Genomic DNA, 22277 nt, shown 5'->3' with positions numbered 1-22277 from the left:
TGTAAACTGTTTTGTCTCCTGCCGTCCTTTTTCTTGCTACCACCTCCCTTCTTTCGAATGTTTCTTGTCTTGCTCACTGCCTTTATTCCATTCTAGATAACAATACCCATAACTGTTTTCTTCTCACTGTATCTCCTCTTCCTGGTTGGTATCATTAATTCCGAGATTAGTAATCACTAGGTAATGGATTTCCAAATATATATCTCAATCTTGAGTTCCAAACACATGTCCAAGCTGACCTGTGTCAGCACCTGGTTGTCTCAAATCTCCTGAAACTCAACATGTCTAAAAATGATTCTATGGCCTTTGGATAGGGCTGTCCTGAGATTTACTTCTCTTCCTGTATTCACTGTCCTGGTTAATGACACCATTTCCTAATTTGCAATCTATGATTGGCAATTGCTACTTGTCACTCACTCAAATCCTCCCCATTTGAGGTCAGAGATCATCTCTCTCTTTTTTTGAAAATTGAGATATAATTGACATATAATATTATATTAGTTTCAGGTGTATAACATAATGATTGGATATTTATATATATTGTGAAATAGATCTAACACTATACATGATTACATTTTTTTTCTTGCTTTGAGAACTATTTTTAATTGAAGTATAGTTAGCATAATGTTAGCTTCAGGTGTATAAGTCTGTACTGAGAACTTTTAAGATCTACTCTCACAGCAACTTTCAGACATATAATACAATATTATTAATTATTAAAGAGATCATCTCTTGAATCCAGCTGTTCCTCCTTCCTCCATGGCCTTTACTTTATTGAAGGTGTGAATCATGCCATGTTCAGCCTCTCTGACATCAGTTTTTCTCTGCTCCGGTTAGAACCTCCTCCATTTTTTTCTAGTATTACAATTCTTAACAATAAATTTAACCAAATTAATTTTTTACCTAGAGACATCTGTCAGTATTCTATCATTCACAAGATAAAATCTAAACTCAAGATGATTGGCAAGTTCTTTCAAACACAGTTCTTGCCCTCTACAGTTAAGAGTTTGTTTCTTGGTGTATGTCTCTCTCTTTTTTCCCTCTGCTCATTTATTTTGTTTCTTAAATTCCACATAGGAGTGAAATCATGTGGTATTTGTCTTTCTCGGCCTGACTTAATTTGCTTAGCATGATACTTTCTAGATCCATCCACATCATTGTAAAGGCAAGATTTCATTCTTTTTATGGCTGAGTAATATTCCACATATATATATATACACACTGTGGGCACGATATACATCTTCTTTATCCATATATCAGTTGAGGACCACTTGGGCTGTTTCCGTAGTTTGGCTATTGTAGATTATTGTAGATAATGCTGGGGTACATGGATCCCTCTGAATTAATATTTGTGTATTCTTTGGGTAAATACCTAGTAGTGCAATTGCTGGATCATAGGGTAGTTCTATTTTTAACTTGAACCTCCATACTGTTTATGAACTGATGGTTACCAGAGGGGAGGTGGGTTTGGGAATAGGTGAAATAAATGATGGGGATTAAGGAGTGCACTTGTGATGAGCACCAGGTGTTGTATGGAAGTGTTGAATCTCTAAATTGTACACCTGAAACTAATAAAAAAAAGGAAAAAACAGTGTTCCTATCTATAGCAATATAAATACAAAACAACAACAACAAAAAGATAAAATGATTGTGGCTACCTGCTACCTATTCCTTATGCCCCAGCAATCCAAGAGCCCAATTTAGAGTCAAGATGAAGAAACTTTGGAAGTGCAAACTGAGCTGGAAAAGAGACTGCTTCCATTTGGGATCTCTCTCATACCCTCTCCAAGGTACCTTGGCTTACCCACTTCCTAAACTATTCTCTACCTTCCCACTCCCCATCTACTCTTTCTGTATTCAGCCTTGACATGTAAGCCACTAATAATGGAGGAGAGGTTGGTTGGAAGACAGTCATCAAGATCTGAATTTAGGGTGGATTATTAAAAAGAAAACAAAATAAATCAAACCAGAACCAAAAAAAAAAAAAAATTAAACCTTTCATACTGCCAAGATACACACTCTGCTAGTATCTCTGCTCTGCTTGTTATGGTCTAAATTGTGTTTCCTCAAAAATTCTTATGTTGATGTCCTAACCTGCAGTCCTCCAGAAAGTGATGTGTTTGGAGATAGTCTTTAAAGAGGTAATTAACATAAAATGGGGTCATTAAGGTAGTTCTAACCTGATATAAGAGGAGATTAAGACAAAGACATTTACAGAGGGAACACCACATAAAGACAAAGAAAATGGCCATCTACAAATCAAGGAGAGAGGCCTCAGAAGAAACCAATCCTGTCAACACCTTGATCTCAGACTTTGGCCTCTGAACTGTGAGGAAATAAACTGCTGTTGTTTAAACCACTCTGCTTTGCTATGGAACCCCTAGCAAACTAACACAATACTTTATAAAAACAATAATAGCTAGTACAGTGTTTGAATGCTTACTATATGCCATGTTGTGCTCTATATGACTTACATATTTTTTAACTTATTTGGTCCTCACAACAACTATGAGGTAATATGACTTTATTTCGTTTATGTGAAGGACAAAGCTGCAGGATTAAACAGGTAGAAAAGCAGAGGAATTGGGATTTTAACCTAGAGAAGTTTTAATATACTCTGTGCTACCGCCCCTGCCCCTCATACATTCTGGGCTCTAGACATACCTGGCTTCCCGCATTCATATTTTGACCATGATTCTGGAGGGTTTTTGTTTTTTAAGACTTTGCAGATGATACTTTCCCTTCTAGTAAATAGTATTAATCTTCCTCTGCTCTTGACCTAAATAAAATTTCACCTTCACTATGACCCAGATTAAGTCCCTCCTTCTCTGGGTGCCTATTGCACTGTGTATATCCCTTATCATAGCCCCTATATTGATTTTAACTGAGGCATCTCTCCCCCTCATTGAACTGTTAGCAATTTGGGGTCCAGTGGAGACTTAACATTATATTCTCCTGAAGCATTGACTACTATGCCTGAAACATAGTAGGTAGTATAGTTGAAGGCACCCTACCTTCTGATTGTACTCTTTTATTTGGATATCTTTTAATGCTTATGATGGACTGCACCTATGATTTCAATTAATAGATTAAATGAAAACCTTGATGTTTTATAAATATAAATTCCTTAATAGATTCATTTGCCATTGTCTACTGACAGTGCTTACAGTTCAGCTTTCAGGAGTTTTATTCTCCACTTGCTATGAACTGACCTAAGCCAATTTGACTTTTATTATTGTCAAGTTATCTTTACATCAAAAACTAATGATGTAATGTACGGTGATTAACATAGCATAATAAAAAAAAAGTTATCTTTAGTAGATTTCAACAGCCTCAGAGGACTAAAGGTAGGAGGGGACAATAGTTCTTGTCTCCCACAACCTTGCCATATGGGAGGTGGTATACTACAGTGAAGGCGGGTCTCCAGTGGAACTCTTCCACACATACAAACACTTGCAGGCAAGTGAAACAGTTATCTAAACTGTAATACTGCCTCCTGAAGTCCCTCTTCTCTGTCCTGTTGGAGACTCCACAAGCACCTTGGGTAAAAAATGCATGCTGAAGCAAATGACAATATTCTGATGGCAGGAAGAATTAACCTTCCAGTTGAGCAAGGTATATTTGCAACGATGCAAATCCTGTGCAGCATATCAAGTCAATCATGTCTCGAACACCACTCGTTTTACTAATGAAAAATTATTTCTGATAGCCTTTTTGTTAGTTTGAAGCCCACTAGAAAGGATTTCATTTTCTGAAGCACTTGTTACCCTTTGGAGAGGAGACTTCTGGTTAGGATCTTTCAAATGCTATTTAAATACTTGAGTGTGAGTTCCTAGTTACAATCCTTCAAATGTTGGTTAACTGCATATAGGATGTAATTTGCTACACATACACACAGGTATTTGTAGTGAAGTACTTAAAATTAAAGCTATACAGGATAGTGTCAAAGAGTTTTCCAAAGTGACTGTCTAAATTTATACTCTCAGAAGGAAATGAGAGTTCTAGTTGCTCCACATCCTCACCATCACCTGACATTGTCAGTCAAATTTTTTAAATCTAGCCATTCTGTTGGATATATAGCCCTATTTCACTGTGCTTTTAATTGCATTTTCATCATGGCTAATGAGGTTTGGCAGCTTTTCACATATTTATGAGTCATATAGATGTGCTATTTGTGAAATGTCTTTTCTTTTGCTTATTTTTCTGAGTTGTCTGTCTTTTCCATATTGATTTACAGGAACAATATATTTTTAATATTTTCAGAACCTGGGGCAAGAGTACAAATATCTTCTCTCTGATTTCTTGGCTTCTCTTTTTTTATGCTACTTAATTTTAGTGTAGTTTAATTTATCAATGAGAATTTTATGTGGAGTTGGACTATTCACCAGTCATATTATGTGATCTTCATACAAAGTCTGGGGAGAGGAGGAAAAATATTTTATTCTTTAAAATGAGTTTATACTAAGTCAGAAATTTTTATTAATACCAACCTAAAATATTGAACAATAGAAGTCCCACAAGGGGAAAAGTAGAAGGAAAACACATCTAAAGATAAAAGCACTTGCTTCTTACTAATCCATAGATGTTATGACCAAGGGTTAATCTAACCAAATTTTGTAAGCCCATAATTAGGATGCTTCTTTCTGGCACATCTGTATTCTTAATTTGCTTTCACATCCTTGTTTTATGGATTTGGGCCATCAAAAGCTGTGAGTTCCCATAGCTTTTCCTCTGAGTATTTCTCCTCAAGGAATCATTTTCTGACAACTTTCTACTTGAAACTGCTTTTTAAGCTCCTTCTCCAAAGGTTCCAACATCACTAGAGCCTTATTTCTTTTATGAATCAGAGAAAGTAAGTATAAGAAACATTAATGTTGCATCATTATGCTGATGAGAGTGTGACTAATTTTTTGCAATCAGAAAAAGGAAAACTGCTCATTTCCTATTAAAGCATAGAACAAGCTTTTCCCTGACAGATTTTTTCAAGTAGTAACTGCTGCCTAGGCATTCCCTGAATTTTTTTGACAAGGTGGAGACTTAATGTCATTTCCAGCAATGGCTTGAGTGTACCAAAGTTTAAAAGATTGCTGGTGAACAAAGGATTTTATGAAAAGAATTTCTCAGTGGTTCTATACAGTGACAGACTACTAAAAGATCATTAACCCATATTAGGGAATATTTTATAATCAAATTTGAGTAATAATAATAAGCTGTCAACCTGCTTAATGGCAAATGGAATCCAAGACTGACTCTTATACTAAGTTCCATCCTATAGCCAAGATTATTTTTTCATTATTCATCCTTAAATTATTGACTTTATTTTCACATGTTGGATTGTGAAGAGATATGAGGGCTGTTTAGAAGTCATATACAAAGCAGTAAATACTATCTGTTTTTCTCAAGTGAGGAAAGTTTCCTAAAGGAAATAGACCTTTAGATGAGTTTGAAAGAGTGAATGAATTGACAAGGGGAAGCTAGAGTTAGGTGAGGAGTAGAAGATAGCCCAATGAAAGGCTTGCAAAAGGAAGTGAAGGGCAGTTTTCAAAGGACAGACATGGAATGAACGGTATTCAAACTACTCTGGAAAAGCTATAAATCAAACCTGTAGATGAGAGGTAGTAGAAGGCATATCATTGAAAGGTGTTAAAATACCAGTGTTTTGAGTACCATATAAGAGCTGAGCTGTGTTTTAATGAGCTCTACATTTAAGCTATCCCTCTTCCTTATATATGCCACAGTTACATTTTCTTCATCTCAGTTGACACTGTAAATTACTTTAACTATATCTTACTTCCTTTTCTCAGCTGCAATATTATTTCTAACTATAGCATCATATTTGATGAATCTCAATTTTCTTATATTTACATTTCTTTAATTACTCCTAGACATTTTTTTTTGCCACATGCTTTTTTCTTTTTTTTCTTTTTTTTAGCTTTACTCTTTTCCACAAACTATCTTCATGTTATCTGAAGGAAATGTATAACTTTTATAATCTGCTATTATATTATAACATCCTTTTGAAAGTCCTTTATATCTAGCCGCAGTCTTTCATGTTGTCCTATAATTGTCTTTCCTTCTCTCAAATATTAGTTAGACCATAAGGTTATGATCTTCAAAGTAGTCATGGTCATTGTGTCATGTGTCTTCCATGTCCTTTTCTATGAGTCCACATCTTGTACTTGTTCCACAGAGACTGCCCTCTCTAGCCCTTTAGTAACTGTGGTCTATTTCTTGAACTGTTTGCCTGCACACTCCATTCCTCTTACTGTTACTGGTCATAACACAGAAAAATAAAAATCTATCTTCTTTCAACACTTCCTTCTGCTAGGAGCTTTACATAAATTATTTCCAGTGATCTGTATTAAGAAAAGTGATACCCAGAAAAGTTAAATGGTTTGTCTAAGTTTACAAGGAAATAAGTAGCAGAGCCAGACTGAAATTTCATCTGACAAATTTCTAAGCTTACACTTTTAATTATTATACAAACCAAGATAAAATATTCAGTACGTTCTATATGTTTCTCTGGAAGAGGAAAAAAAAAAAAAAATATGGTGCCTTCCCTCAGTGGATTCATAGCCTATTTGGTGAGCTAGGAATACTAAATAGGGAGAATAAGATAGTCTTTCTTTTTAAGATTTTATTATTTATTTATTTATTTATTTATTTATTTATTTATTTATTTATTTAGGAGAGAGAGAGGCAGGGCAGGGAGGAGCAGAGGGAGAAGGACAAGCAAATTCTGTGCTGAGTGCGAGACTCATCATGGGGTCCTGAGATCATGACTTGAGCCAAAATCAAGGGTTGGTCATTCAACCAATTGCACCCCAAGAATAAGATATTCTTTATCATATTCTTAATATGATGTTAATCATTTTCTGAATATGAGAATTACTGTGTATAAAAGTAGTTGGGTCATACAGGAAGCTGGTAAGGTTTAACTGGATTTAATTCTGGCTTAGTAGTGCAGGAGGTATAATGAATGGTCAAACTGGAAGGCATAGCTAGATAAAGCTTCTTGGAGGAGATGCAACTTCAATGAGGTTTGCATTCTTTCCCCATTACTGGATTCTCCTCGTACAAGGCAATTTCTTAAAGATCTGCTTATTGAGCCTCTTCACTGTCTTCTGGATCACTTATGAATCTACCTAGGTCATCTGGAATACTCAATCCTTTCCCCAAGGTACTGGCCACAACTCCCCAAACCAGAGCTTGCACTGAACATACCATTAATGCTCTTTATCTATTACACAGACATTGAAAATACTATGCAGCCACTGAAAATACTAAACATTAAGCTTTCATCATTTTATTACACAACCATTCCATAGCCGTATATTCAGGAGTTATCACATGATTCAAAGTCTAACTCTTTATCAAAGTAAGGTAACTAATTGGGTGTACTTATACAATTCTGTGTTGCACTTTACAATTTCTGAAGCATTTACAGATCCATTAATTTCCATGAGTCCTGAAAGGTTTCACTTTTTGTGGACATTTATGACAAAATCCTCCCCACAAATGTTAAAAAATATTCCTTCACCTGACACATGTCAAAGGTGAAAAGTAGTGCAGAATGTGACAGTAAACATGATGTAATTTCCAAGTGATGGAGCATGGAAATTCAAGTAAAATGAAGTTTCTTAGCTTGAATCATTTCTCTTAGTAAAATTGCAATCCAGCAGCCATACAGACTGGATTAATACTTAACCTTTTAGACTGAAATATATTAGTATCCTATGATAATCCATGGCTCAAAAGCCATAGGCATTTTTCTTTTTTTTTTTTTTTTTGGTTTAAACTTATTTCTATTAAAATTCATTCCATTTTTTTTCTATTGCTTGCTGTGTTAGGCTAATATTCAGGGAAATATTCATTATCAATGAAGGTACAAAAATGTCTTTAACATTCCTTTAAGTTTTTAAGGAAACATTTGCATATACAGTAGATACATGTGTAGGAATTCATTCAAATTTATTGCATTTTATTCCTGCATTAATTTTTACAGACACACTTGCTTTATCACATTACTAGATAAGAATTTATTCAAATCTATTTCATACTATGGCCTGCTTCTTAGTTACTAGTATTCACTGATTTGCCATATTTAACACAAAATTCAATTAGTTTTAGATAATCTCTTTCCTTTTTCTTCAATTCAAATTTCATCAAGAAGTTTATATCAGGATTTAATAGTTTTATTTCATTTCTAATCAGTTAGCATGTTCTTAGCTGCAAGGGACAGGAAAAAAACAAGATGTCTGGAGATAGAATTGTCCAGGGTTAGTAATTTAGAAATTCAATTGCAATTTTCAGGACCCAGTTTTGTTCCCTATCTTTCTCCTGTCATTATCTGCTTGTCATTCTTGTCCCTGCTGGTCAAGACATGAGTGACACAGTTGCCGACATCATGGGCAGTCACTACAACATACAATAAATGAAGAGGGGCAGTTTTTTCATGTATGTATTTATAGATACAAGGACCTTCTTCCAGCAACTTCCTAGTGGACTTCCTCTTATATCTCTTTGCCCAAGACTGCACCACCTGTCTTTAATAGATGATTCACTGAAAAAAGAATCAAATGGTCATGATTGACTTTGACGAATCACCCTCTACTGCCTTTGGGGCTGAGGATAGGACTGCCTCTCTCAGGCCCACATCCCTGCCAAGGAAGGTAAATAGCTGAAAAAAAAAAAAAAAACCAAACAAAAAAACTGAGTTTCTGCCAGCCAAAGAATAGAAAGTATTTGGAAAGTTAAAAAAAATTGCTTATACTCCCTAGTATTATCCCTTTTTCCTTTTAAGCACAATTCTGGCCCTACTTGATTCTTTTCCTATTGCTAAATAACCCTTTCCAATATTTCACAAAATTTAACTGTATTTAAATACTATTTAAGTGTAACTATATACTATTAAATAAGAACAATTTGATTTGTAGTTGCAGACAGTAACATGGTTTTGGTTATAACAGGATACAGAATTGAAGGGTCCAAAGTTGAGATTTGTTTCTAGAACTATCTGTCATTTCTTTTCAAGTCTCAAGGCTGTCTCTTGGCTTCAACTTTATCAAGGTGATTATAAGTAAGTTCAGTCCAAATTCAGTGACTTCTTGGTCAAATCTATAATGATTATTTCAGCCCAGCTGAGTTCTTCTCCTGCTCTTGCTGGTACGAGTGAACTCACTGCGGATCTTACATAGCCACCTGATGCTGGAGTTGGTGGTAAAGGGAGGGTGCATGTACTTAGACCTCTTCCTCTGCCTCTGCTTCCCACACTGTCATCAATAAACAATATCCTTTTGGCCTGTGATCACAGAGTAAGTGATACCAGTGGTGGCTTTAGTGGGTATTGCATTTGGTTCTAGCAAAGGTTCAGAATATAGAAAATTCCATGTTGATGCAGCTTCTCCCCTCCTATCCCTGGTTGGGGGCCCAGGCCCTTCTCCCCATGCTAGCAGCACACCCACTGTGGAGCTGGCTATAATTTCCCCCTCACTCCAGTTGCACAGAAAACATAAATCACGACAGCTTTCTCAGGTCCTCAATCACTACAGAGGGCATGTATCTTGGTTTTCTAGGGCTACCTTACCAAATTAACATACATTTGGTGGTTTAAAATAACTGGCATTTATTCTCAAATTTTTGGAGACTAGAAGTCTGAGATCTAGGGAGAATCCTTCCTTGCCTCTCCCAGATCCTGGCTGTATAACTCCTTTCTCACCCTCCATCTTCACACAGCCTTCTCTTCTCCCTGTATCTATCTGCATCTTCTTCTCTTCTGTCTTACGAGGATAGCTACCATTGGGTCTATGACCCACTCATATAATCCACAATGGTCTCATCTTGAGATCTTTAACTTAATTGCATCTGCGAAGACCCTTTTCCTAAATAAGGTCACATTCACAGGTCTCAGGGTTTAAGATGAGGACATATGTTTTGGGGGGCCACTATTCACCCTGCTACAGGGAGTGGAAGTCTGAGGCCTGTCTCATGCCATGTGGGTCATGCTACCACTTCTCTTGCTTTCTCCTAAACCCAGTTGTACAGAACCCACTTACAGGACTGTTTCTCTCAAGTGGCAGATAGGAAACAAGTCTGACTCTTCTCTCAAATGCCCCCTAAATTTCATGAGGGGCCTTCTTGCATTTTCTTCCCTCCCTTCCCATCCCACCTCCACCCCCTTAAGATTCTGCTTTAAGAGGTCAAGGGGCACAAACTCCATTCGATTTCTCACTCTGTACTTGTTTGTCCTTGTATTCTTCACTGCCCTCTCCCCTCCCCACAGCCACACCCCCCATCATAGTGTTTTCTCTGAAAGGGTAGGGGGTGAAGTACCAACCATCTCTGATCTTTTTGTTTCACATCAAAAACAGTACTTCTTTGGACTTAGCAATTTAGAGTTGAGATCTCTGCCACTGGGGTGAGCCCTCTTCACTCAAATGGACATCATTAGGTTTAGCCTTAGATGGAGGAAGAACTAACAGGAACAGAAAGGCATCCACTCAACTGACATTTTACAAGTCATCCTGCCCCACTTACAAATTGAGAATTATCACTCAGGTCCACTCAAAAATGCTCTTCTTTTAGCTTCTCTAAGTACCTAGAAGTTGCTTGAAAACCTCAAGTCATTTAAGTTATTTTTCTTTTCCATTTGGGTAGTATTATCATCCACATAAACATTTTAGTGCAGCTCTTGCGAATACAAAATAATTTTGGGCTGATGGCAACTCTGGACCACCTCTATTCTTTTGAAATAAGTGAACCCTTATCTGTCCATTTTGAAGATTTTCATGGTTCATGTAAATTGCTACAAGATCGATTTTGCTGCGGTTGAGCAGAATTGGTTAAAATCAGACATACAATTGGTGCCTTAGTAAGGAAAGAGTGACTGGATCTTTGTTCCCAGAGCCCCCAAATTTAGAATTTATAAACATTATAAAAATTGACTTAAAAAGTTGTATGCTCTCCATATCTCAGAAAATGACCTTTCCCAGCAGTGGAAATGGGTGCAGGAAGAAATAGCTATAGGCTATCAGAAAGAGAGAGCTTGGACAGTGAAGGGAGATAGCCCAGGAACCAAGAAGAGGCTGAAATTTGGAGGTAGAGGGTGGCTGGCAGGGAGCATTTAATGGGCTGAGCTCCTGGTAGGGGTAGGGGAGTGAGAAGACAACAGATGTTTCTGGAATAATACTCTGTCAGTGGAGGAAATGTGTCTACAGAGATATCCCCCACCCCCACCCCAAAGCCTGGCAGCACACCCATCCACTTGTCAAATTACCACACACTTAACAGCCTAAATATTAATTTAGTATCTTACAGTTCTGAAGTTCAGAAATCCAACATAAGTCTCACTGGGCTAAAATCAAGGTGAATAGTAACAACTTTTAATTTTTATTTATAAAGTATTCTGGTATCAAGATCCTCTATTAATAATATTAATTGAAGCTGAATTTTTAAAATAAGGATTACATTTAAATCCCACTGGCATGAGCTCTTTAATAGGTTGCAGAGAAAGATTTTATATCCTGAGATGTTTTTTAGACTTTAATGTGCTACCTCCATGACCTATGACCTACTAAGTTCTTTTGTCACAACTGTCATCATTAAGTCATATGTTTACAAGTTAACTTTAACCTCTTGTTTCACTATGAATATGCTTGGCAAAGCTTAAGCAATCTGTGTAGGTGGCATAACATCTTAGGGATTTTGAATGCCAGATGGATTCCCATTTTGAGTTGACCTATTAAAGTCCTATCCTGACCTAGGATTTGATAATCAAATAAATCAGTTATTAATTTATCATAGAAATTGAATTTATATAAAACGTATAAGAACAGGGCCAGTGGAAAATTATGTAGGAGTATTCAACTATTTTGAAAGGGGAATGCAAATCTTCCCTAACATCGTGGTCAGAGTGAAGTAACACAGGTAAAACAGGATGAAAGAAGTTAGACTTAAACCTCAACAAATGAAATTTTATATCTGGTGGATCCCATGCTTCCTGCTAGGGATATCTGAAGAAGGTAGCAGGGTGAGAGGGGCTTGACATATCTTTATAGGCTAGAGTTTACAAATCTCAGAAGGGAGATTTAGGTCCTGTGCAAAAGCTCCAACACATATTGAAAACATTCATAAAGTCAAGTTTGTTCCAAGTGGACTACTAACAGCTAGACAACAATGTGCTCATTTACAATATAAAAGTAAATGGGTCATTTAAACTAGGTTACCAGCAGATCGAAATGGGAATAGGGAGGTTTATGTGAAAGAAGAAAGGGACAAAGGGAGCAGGGCACCTGTAAGCTCTGATATCTGTAAATTTCGGCAAGGCAGTGGGAGTCAGGACAAGTGAGCTTGAGTACTTTTGAAAAGAACATAATTTGCAGTTTTGCATCTCTCCAAAGTTGTTTTGTGTCTCAGTGGGAGCACACTGTTTTGTCAAAATGGCAAATGGCCAGTAAGGAAATAAATGAAATAAAATTCTCATTGAGGGGGAGAGCTAGCCAGAGAGAAATCTGGGGCATAATCCTTTGAACAAACGGCAATAGGAAGGTAGAATGATATTTAAAGTACAAAAGAAGTGGCATGAAGGGAAGCTTTCAGACTTTCAAGAAAACCGTAAGAAAACTTGTGGTCTGTGATGTTATTTGTGACTACAAGAAGGAAGACCTCATGATTTTAGGAAACATTTCTAAAAATCAGATTCATATATATGCAAAGAGAAGCATTTCATTCTATTAACACCAAGTAATATCATCTGCATTATTTGTATTACTAATGAAAGTCTAAATCTATGAGATACCTTAAAAATATCATGCTGTTATTAAAATAGAAATAATAATAGCCTGTGCATAACAACTTGGATTTATAGCAATTTATAGATATTGATTATGCTCATTCTATCTAATTAAATGAGTAATAAAAGGCCATTTGAGAAGCATAAAGTTTTCTACTGCTTTTTATAATAGGAAGAGATAACATATCATTTTTTTAAGTGGGAAAATATTCTTGCTGGGATATTAATAACAGTGAATACATGAAACCAAAAGACATGGAAACCAGAGAAAGAAGAGTTTGAGAAGAATATGAAGTGAAAGAGAACAACTGGGGCTGAAACTACTACTCAAAGCCCAGCCCTAGCAATTGGAACTTTGATGAAGATACATATGAAGGACAGTACCCACGCTATTGACATGGAGAGAGCATGGGCAGCCAGGAAAACACTATGTCTCATGGAACAGTATTTTATACAACCAAAGAGGTCCATTTTTCATCTTTTCTGCCCCTCTCAACCTTACCAAATAAATCCAAATACAGAATGCCTATTAACTCTGCTAGTCTAAAATAAGCATTGAGTCATCCTTTTTCTTTGGGTTCAATCAACACAGCTCCTTAGGCTTCTCTTGAGCCAGGAAGCTTTACAGGCTTTCATCATTTCTGATTCATTCATTCTTTTGTTCTGTATCTTAAAAGCCCGGCAGGTTTGGAATTGATAACAGAGTTGCAATCATTAGTCAGCAAGTTTTTCATGAGTACCAGCAGGCTGAGAGTATACTGACCACAGGCGGTCCTAAGTGGCCACTGGGTACAGAGCCATCCTAGGAGGGAGGAAAGTAGTGGAAAACATGGCCCCACCACTGAGGCTCTCACAGTCTGATTCTAATAGAAATCACAAATTAAAGCTGTACCCACTAGTCCCTAAGAAGTGAAGAGGAGCATAAATGCTGACCGGGGTCCTCCTTGACTGGGCATTGCTTCTTTGCATGCTCTAGTCTCCTCTTGCAATTTCACTGGATCTCAAACCTCCAAACCTGGAAACTATCTTTGGTCAATCCCTTGTCAATGGAGAATATCCTGGTAAGCTCCCCTTTATTTATTTATTCATATATATATATAATATAAATATATAGTATAACTACATTAAAAGTATAAATATATTAAAATATAAATAAATACATATATTTATATACATTTACATATATATATTGAAAAAGTGATTCAGATATTTTATTTAAAAATTCAAATCGTATAAAGGGGCTTACAGTGAAAAGTACATTCATGTCCTTCCCACTCCAGACTTCAGGTTCTCCCATCTCAAGGGATAATCACTATTTCCGCATTCTTGTACCTAGAAACAGTCTGTGGGATATGCAAATAGATATATATGCCCACCTCTCCCCTCTTAAAAATAATTAATAGATTTTATTTTTTTAATTCCATTTTAGATTTATAGACTAGCTGAACAGATAGTTCTTAGAGTTTCATATGTTCACCCCACATCCCTCACCCTTATACACAGTTCCCCTATTATTAATATCTTACATTAGTATGGTCCATTCATTAAAATTAATTAATATTGATACATTACTTTATTAACTATCATCCATAGTTTACATTAAGGTTCACTCTGTTTTACAGCTCTAAGGACTTTTGACAAATGTATAGTTACGTGTACCCACCATTACAGTTTTTCTACAGAATAATTTCACTGCCCTAAAAATCCCGTGCTTCACTCATCCATCTCCCCTCCTCCCCTCCAAATCCATAGCAACCACTGATCTTTCCACTGTCTCCAGAGTTCTACCTCTTCCAAAATATCACATAGCTGAAATCATACAGTACGTAGACATTTCAGCCTGGCTTAGCAGTATGCATTTAAGCTTCTTCCACATCTTTTCATGTCTTGATGGCTCATTTCCTTTTCTCACTGAATCATATTCCACTGTATGGATGTACCACAGATTGTTTACCCACTCATCTATTAAAAATACCTCGGTGGCTTCTTATTTTTGGCACATATAAATAAAGCTGCCATACACATTTGTGTGCAGGTTTTTATGTGGATATAAGTTTTCGATTCATTTGGGTAAATACCTAGGAGTGCAGTTGCTGGATTGTATAGTATGTTTCGCTTTATAAGGAATTGCCAACCAACCAAGGCAACCATAAAATTTGTATTTCTAACAGCAGGGGATGGCTGTTCCTGTTGCTCCACCTCTTCACCAACATTTGGTGTTGTCAGGTTTTTTTGTTGTTGTTCCGATTTTGCTATTCTAATAGGACTGTAATAGGATCTCATTGTTGCTTTAATTTACAACTCCTTAATAAGATATTACAATGAACATCTTTTCACATGCTTACTTGCCATCTGTTCATCTTCTCTAATGAGGTGTTTTCTCAGATCTTTTGGCCAATTTTTAAGTGGGTTGATTATTTTCTTATTGTTGAGTTTTAAGGATATTTGTATATTTTGGATACAAGTTCTTTATCAAATACATGTTTGCAAATATTTTTTCCCAATATATGGCTTGTTCTTATTGTCTTAACAGTGTTTTTCACAGAGCAGAAGTTTCAAATTTTAATAAAGTACAACCAATCAACTTCTTTTTATGGATTGTATTTTTGGCATTATATCTAAAAACTCTTCATTGAAGACAAGGTCACCTAGGTTCCCCATTTAAGTGAGATCATATGGTATTTGTTTTTCTCAGGTTCATATTTTTCACTTAGTATAATGCCCAAAGTCAATCCATATTGTCATAAAGGCAGGATTTCCTTCTTTTTATGCCTGAAAAGTATATATTGCCCTTAAACAACATGGGTTTGAACTGAGTGGGTCTACTTATGCATGGATTTTTTTTGATGCAGTACCATAAATGTATTTTGTCTTATGATTATCTTATCAGTTTCTTTTCTCCAGCGTTATTGTAAAAATACAGTATATAATACATATAACATATAAAATATGTATTAATTGACTGTTTATGATATCATTAAGGCTTTCATTCAACAATAGGTGAGTAGTAGTTAAGTTTTTGGGGAGTCAAAAGTTACACATGTACTTTCAACTACATGGGTTCTCTGCACCCATATATAACTGTATGCACATATATGTAATCACATTTTCTTTATCCATTCATCCATCAAACAACACTTAGATTTTTTCCATACCTGGCTTTTCCATACCTTGGCTATTGTGAATAATGCTATTATGAACATGGGAGTACACATATCTCTTTGTGGTAATTATTTCATTTCCTTTGGATATACATTTAACCGGAAATGGGATTGCTGGATCATAGAGTAGTTCTAATTCCTGAGGAATGTTCATAGTGTTTTGTATAGTGGCTGTACCAATTTACATTCCCACCAACAGTGTACAAGGGTTCCCTTTTCTCTATATCCTCACCAGCATTTGTTATGTCTTGCCGTTTTGATGACAGCCTTGTGAGGGGCTAGGTGGTATTTCATTGTGGTTTTCACTTGCATTTCTCTGATGATTAGTGATGTTGAGTGCTTTTCATGTGCCTGTTGGCCAGTTGTATGTCTTTTTTTAAAAAATGTCATTTCAGATCCTTTGCGAATTTTTAAATTTTTTTTCCACTATGGAGTTTTACAAGTTTCTTGTATATTTTAGATATTAACCCCTTATCGGATATGTGGTTTACAAATATTTTCCCCATTCCATAGGTTGCCTTTTCATTTTATTGATAGTTTCCTTTACTGAGCTGAAGCTTTTTAGTTTGATGCAGTCTCACTTGTTTATTTTTGCCTTTGTTGCTTTGCTTTCGGGTTCAAATCCAAAAAAATCATTTCCAAGACTTATGACAGGGAGTGTACATGTTTTCTTCTAGGAGTTTTACGGTTTTGGGTTTACATTCAAGTCTATCTCCTTTTTGTTAAGATCTGTTTCTGGAGATTCTTCCTGTTCTTTTGTTTGGCACAATATCTCTTTCTTTATTTTCCTTGACACTTAGTGTTGGTTTCTGTGCGCTAGATGAAACAGCTACCTTTCCCAGTCTTGACAACGCAGTCTTGAGTAGGAGATGATCCTTATTGATCAGCCCAGCCCAAGCTTCTTGTTTTCTCTCAAACTTCTTTATTCTTAGTGGCTCCCAAAGTTAAGGCCTGGAAGGGTCCAAAGGGGAGGATCGAAGTCAGTACCTACAGGCAGGCTGATTAGAAAGCTGGGACCTTAGGCAACAGTTGAGAAAGTATGCAGTTAATACCCTCCCGGTTAGAACCTGGAATATGGGCATTTTTACCTGCTCCCTTCGTGCTAGGCTCCAGAATATAGCTGCATCTGGCGGGGAATGCTCCTTAGGCCATTAAAAAGTGTTTCTTTGTTTGCTACAGTCCTGTAAATGTGTGCCCCACTGGCTATTGGTGCCAGGTGACCCAGGGCCCAACCTTTGGGTGGCAGCCACAAAATCTGGGACTCCAGAATACATACAAGCTCCTTTCAAGGAGATCCTGGGGACTTGGATTTATTACTGGCATGGGCTAGAGGGAGAAGGCAGGGAAAGTGTCCACTGGCACTGGACACTGGAAAGGATTGTAGCCAGCCTCTAGGTGCCTGCTAAATTAGAAGCCTGGCCCTGAAGCAGCAGCTTTTAAAGCATGCAGATAAAGGGAAAGACTGGGAGAGGAGTGTTTATTTTTCCCTGCTTCCTCTGCACCAAGGTGAGCTCTGAAGAGAGAGCTGGTTAAAAACTGCTTCTTTGTTTGCTACAGTTTTGTGGGACTTGTGAAAGGAAACCCCATTGGCTCTCAGAGCCAGATGATATAGGGACCAGTCCCTTGGGGGACAGCCATAAAGGCTGGGGTGCAGTCATAGGCACAAGTTTCTCCCAGGAGGACGTGACAACTTGGAGCAGGTTGGAAGGAGAAGGCCCCTAGGAGCCTGCTAAATTAAACCCTGGTCCTCCCGCAGCCGTTTTTAAAGTACGCTCATAAACCTCTTTCATGGAAAGACGAGGAGTTGGATGATTTTGCCTGCTTCCTCCAGGCTGAGCCCTGAGGGTGGGGAGGATAGTGCATTAAGTATTACTGCCTATTAAGAATTGCTTCTTTGTTTGCTATAGTCTTGAGGGTCTTAGACCCAAGCCCATTGGCTTTTAGGGCTAGGTGCTTTGGGGGTCCATCCCTCAGGTTGTTGTCTTAAAGATAGGATACTACATGTGGGATCTAGGCTCTTTGTTCCACAGGGAGAAGCTGAAAGTTCGGGATTCCCTCCTGATTGTATGGTGCTGTGCCAGAAGTGGGCTTTATTGCAAGAAAGTGTCCCAACCTTTCCACATCCATTTAGATGTGGTGTTTTCTTATTCACCAATGTGTAGGAGTTGTTGAGCTAGTCTAGATGTCTTTTAGAGGGAATTGTGTTGTGTGTAGTTACACATTAGGTACAACCATGGGAGAAGGGGTGCTCTGGAGCTTCCTGTCTCTATCTTCATCAACTCTTCATTCAAAACTACCCTTTGTTGTTGGTTTTGAGCAATTTGATTGTTATTCTGTGGTGTAGTTTTCTTCAGGTATTTTGTTTTTAATGCTTGGAGTTTATTAAGCTTCTCAGATATATGGGTTTATACTTTTCATCAAATGTTGAAAAATTTTGGTCATTATTTCTTCAAATTTCTCTGTCCTCTCCTTTCTCTCAAGGACTCAAATTGCATGTACATCCAGCTTCTTGAAATTTTTCCATAGCTCACTGATCTGTTTATTTTTTAAAAATTCACTTTTCTCTCTTTCATTTTGGCTAGTTTGTATCGCTATGTTTTCAAGTTCATATTTTTTTCCCTGCACTGTCTAATCTGAAGTCAGTATCTTTTAGTAATTTCTTTTTTAAAATTTTTTAAAGATTTTATTTATTTATTTGACAGAGAGAGACACAGTGAGAGAGGGAACACAAGTAGGGGGAGTGGGAGAGGGAGAAGCAGGCTTCCCTCCAAGCAGGGAGCCCAATGCAGCACTTGATCCCAGGACCCTGAGCCGAAGGCAGACACTCAACGACTGAGCCACCCAGGCGCCCCTCTTCTTTTTTTAATTTTAACCTCAGACATTGTAGTTTTAATCTGTAGAAGTTTAATTTGGGATTTTAAAATACTTTCTATGTCCATGTTTTGCCTTTGAACATAGGGATACAGTTATAATTACTGTTTTCATAATTTTTATGTTAATTCTAACATCTGTGTCATTTCTGGGTTGTTTTCAAGTGATTGATTTATCTACTCATTATGGGTCATATTTTCTAGCTTCTTTGCTATGTACTGACCATTTCCTCATGTGGATGCACTGTCCATTACTCAGCTGAATTCTTGAGGGAGAACTTTTGCAGAACTCTGAGTTCTCTCTCTGTCCATCTCTTTCCATTCCAGTACTTTGTCCTGTGAACTTTCATTGCTTTGGTCTTCCCAAATTCTTAGCAATATCTTCTTAATGCAAATGGTCTACCAGGCTCTGGTGGGTTCCTCCTCCATGAACTTTAGCCTGGAAACTCTCTCAAGGCAGTAAGCTGAAGGAATAGTAGGGTTCATTTCATTTGTTCTGTCTCTCAGGGATCACTGCTCTTTACTGCCTGGTGTACAGTGTCTTACAAATATATCATTTCACATATTTATTTGTTTTTTATTGTTTTAGGTGGGAGAGTAAATCTAGTCCCCATTACTCTTCTTGGTTAGAAGTAGAAGCTTACACTATTCATTTAAATTTTTACAAAGAATTTAATTTTATGGATAAATTGCAACTTATCTAATAAATTTTGAATTGATTGCTATTTGGGTGATTTTTAATGAACTATTGCAGAAAAACAATAAAATGAAAATCCTTACATTTTAGCTTTGCCTCATAAATAGAGCTATATTAGGGGCACCTGAGTGGCTCAGTCGATTGAGCATTGACTCTTGATTCCAGCTTGGGTCATGATCTCAGGGGTCATGGGATCAAGCCCTGTTTCAGGGCTCTGTGCTCAGCAGGGAGTCTGCTTCTCTCCTCCCTTTCCCTCTGCCCCTCTCCCTGTTTGATCTCTCTCTCTCTCAAATAAATAAATAAATAAATAAATAAATAAATAAATAAATAAATAAATCTTTAAAAAATTAAATAGAGCTATATTATATTTTAGGTGTTAAATTCCTCAATCAAAAAGTGTATGCTTTCAAATTTTGATAAGCATTTTATTTTTTTAAAGATTTTATTTATTTATTTATTTGACAGAGAGTGAGCACAAGCAGGGGGAGCAGCAGGCAGAGAGAGAAAGAGGCAGAGGGAGAGGGAGAAGCAGGCTCCCTGCTGAGCAAGGAGCCCAATGTGGGGCTTGATGTGGGGCTCGATCCCAGGACACTGGGGTGATGACCTGAGCCTTAGGTGGACGCTTAACCAACTGAGCCACCCAGGCGCCCCATTGATAAGCATTTTAAAATTGCACTTCAAAAGCTTCTGCCAACTTTCATACCATTAAAAATGTCTGAAAAAGCCTATTTTTTTTAGAGATTCCCATTTCTTCTGAGATCCCCATTTCTGCTAGTTCCATCTAAATAATTGATAAATGGGAAAGGATGTATGGAGAAATGTTTTAGAATTTCAAAGAATCTTAGTATTTGAATTTTCTCTCTCATACTTAAACCTGATTCTAAATCTTGTCACTTTTTTGTCTTACATATATATGTATTCTACTTGCTATATGTAACTTACATATTATTTGTCACAGCATTATGAGATAGGGGTTATTATTGTCCTGGTTTGGCAGATGACATACCAAGGTACATAGATATCTAGTAACATTTTAAGTTCATGAAGTTTTATCCAGAAGAGACTGAATTTAGTATCTATTGCCATCACTACAAAGTCTGTAGCTAGTCTTGTCCTCAATACTGGTTTTATCGCCTCCACCCATGGCTGAGACATGGAAGTCTATGAGTCTGCGTTAGCCTGGAGAGAGCAAGGTCTAACTAGATCCCCAACTTCACTCCTGGTATATCCTACCCTTGCCTTGTCCATACCACTATCAAGGTGTCTGGCATGGTCTCGTTTCCTCCATACATCAGTCCTTGCTGCTGCTTACACTCTGCCAGTCTGCCCTCTCTTGGAATATACTCTGTTTCCTGAAAGACTATGAATACAAGAAACTTTTTTCTCTGGCCCATGCATGTATCACTGCATTCAGGCCATCCTTTCCCAACCTGCAGGTGTCTCCTTCACCTGAAGCTGGCTCTCCCATTGTTTGGGGAAAGAGGAGAGTTTATTCTTGTCTCACTCTTTTTTTTTCAATACTGTAAATCTTGCATTTTTTTCTGAGAGAATCCAGACTTTTCTTCTCTAATGGAACTGTCTTACTTAAGTTCATATTGTTAGAATACTAAAACAATTTCTATCTTTGTATGAGGCCAATCGCTTTTATGTGATTAGATCCACCTGCATCTCTGACTCTATGACACTCTCATGTACTTTGGAACAAATATATCATTTTATCCATCTGCCCCACACTATCAGCACTTCTATTCTCTCACACAGCACCAGCTCCAGTTATCACCTGAAAGAGGATCAATGTCTCTCCTGCTTAAAATTCAAATCTGTTTATCTTTTCCCTTTCTTGGCAGCCGAACTACACTCTGTCTAGTTATAACATATGGCCTCTTCCATGTGGATAGGCAATTTTCTCAGTGTGCCACTCTCTTCCTAGATATCAACTGATGACCTTCCTGGCCCAGGGATCTCCAGAGAGGTACTCAGACTCAAATTAGTACACTTTTACAATTCGTTATCTTTAAACATTTGGAAATTGAAATGGAAATAATTTTCCAGAGGCTCTTGCTACAGTGAAACTGGTAATCTTATTTGAAAGGATAACATGACCAGGCAATTTTGTGTGCACTATGAACAGAAAAAGAACTTAGGTTACTAAGCAATCATAGAAAGTGTTTCATTTAGACCTAAAAAAAGAATGACTTATGCATGAAGTTTAAAAAAAAAAAAATTGGATGAAACCTCTTTCAGTTTTCTGCCTTGAGGATCATAGGCAATTGCACTGTGGAGTAGACAGATTTGCAATGTCTGGCCATCCCACACATCCCTTCTATAAAAATCAAACTCCTCATGACTGGGAAGGGTTCCTGCTGGGTGTTTTCTTCTCTTGGTTATTGGCCATAGCAGATTGGTCACAGAGAAATAACTGACCCAAGCAAGGCCAGTTTTCATTCCAGTGTCTTTGGATTCAGAGAGCCCAGTCTGTTATCTGACGTCCTGGGCTGGCAGGCAATCCAACTCTATGGGTGTGGGCACCATTTTTCATCATGTGCCATGAAAAGTAGCTAAAGCCATCATGGAATCTGAAAAAAACAACTGATAGAATCAGAAATATACAAATAAATGACCATGATGCCATGGAGAGCAGAAAGTTAGCAATTCCTGTGAACCTGACTATCCTTCCTGACCTCACATTTCAGGCAAAGCCCTGGTGTCCTCCCACTGCATTTCACTTATTGTGTTAACTATACTGAGTGTTCTTCTGT

This window comes from Mirounga angustirostris, unplaced genomic scaffold (genome assembly GCF_029215605.1).
Source record: "Mirounga angustirostris isolate CCGP_5_RB_7025 unplaced genomic scaffold, mMirAng1.0.hap1 SCAF_4, whole genome shotgun sequence".
In the NCBI taxonomy this organism is placed as follows: domain Eukaryota; kingdom Metazoa; phylum Chordata; class Mammalia; order Carnivora; family Phocidae; genus Mirounga; species Mirounga angustirostris.
This window is presented reverse-complemented; position numbering follows the sequence as displayed.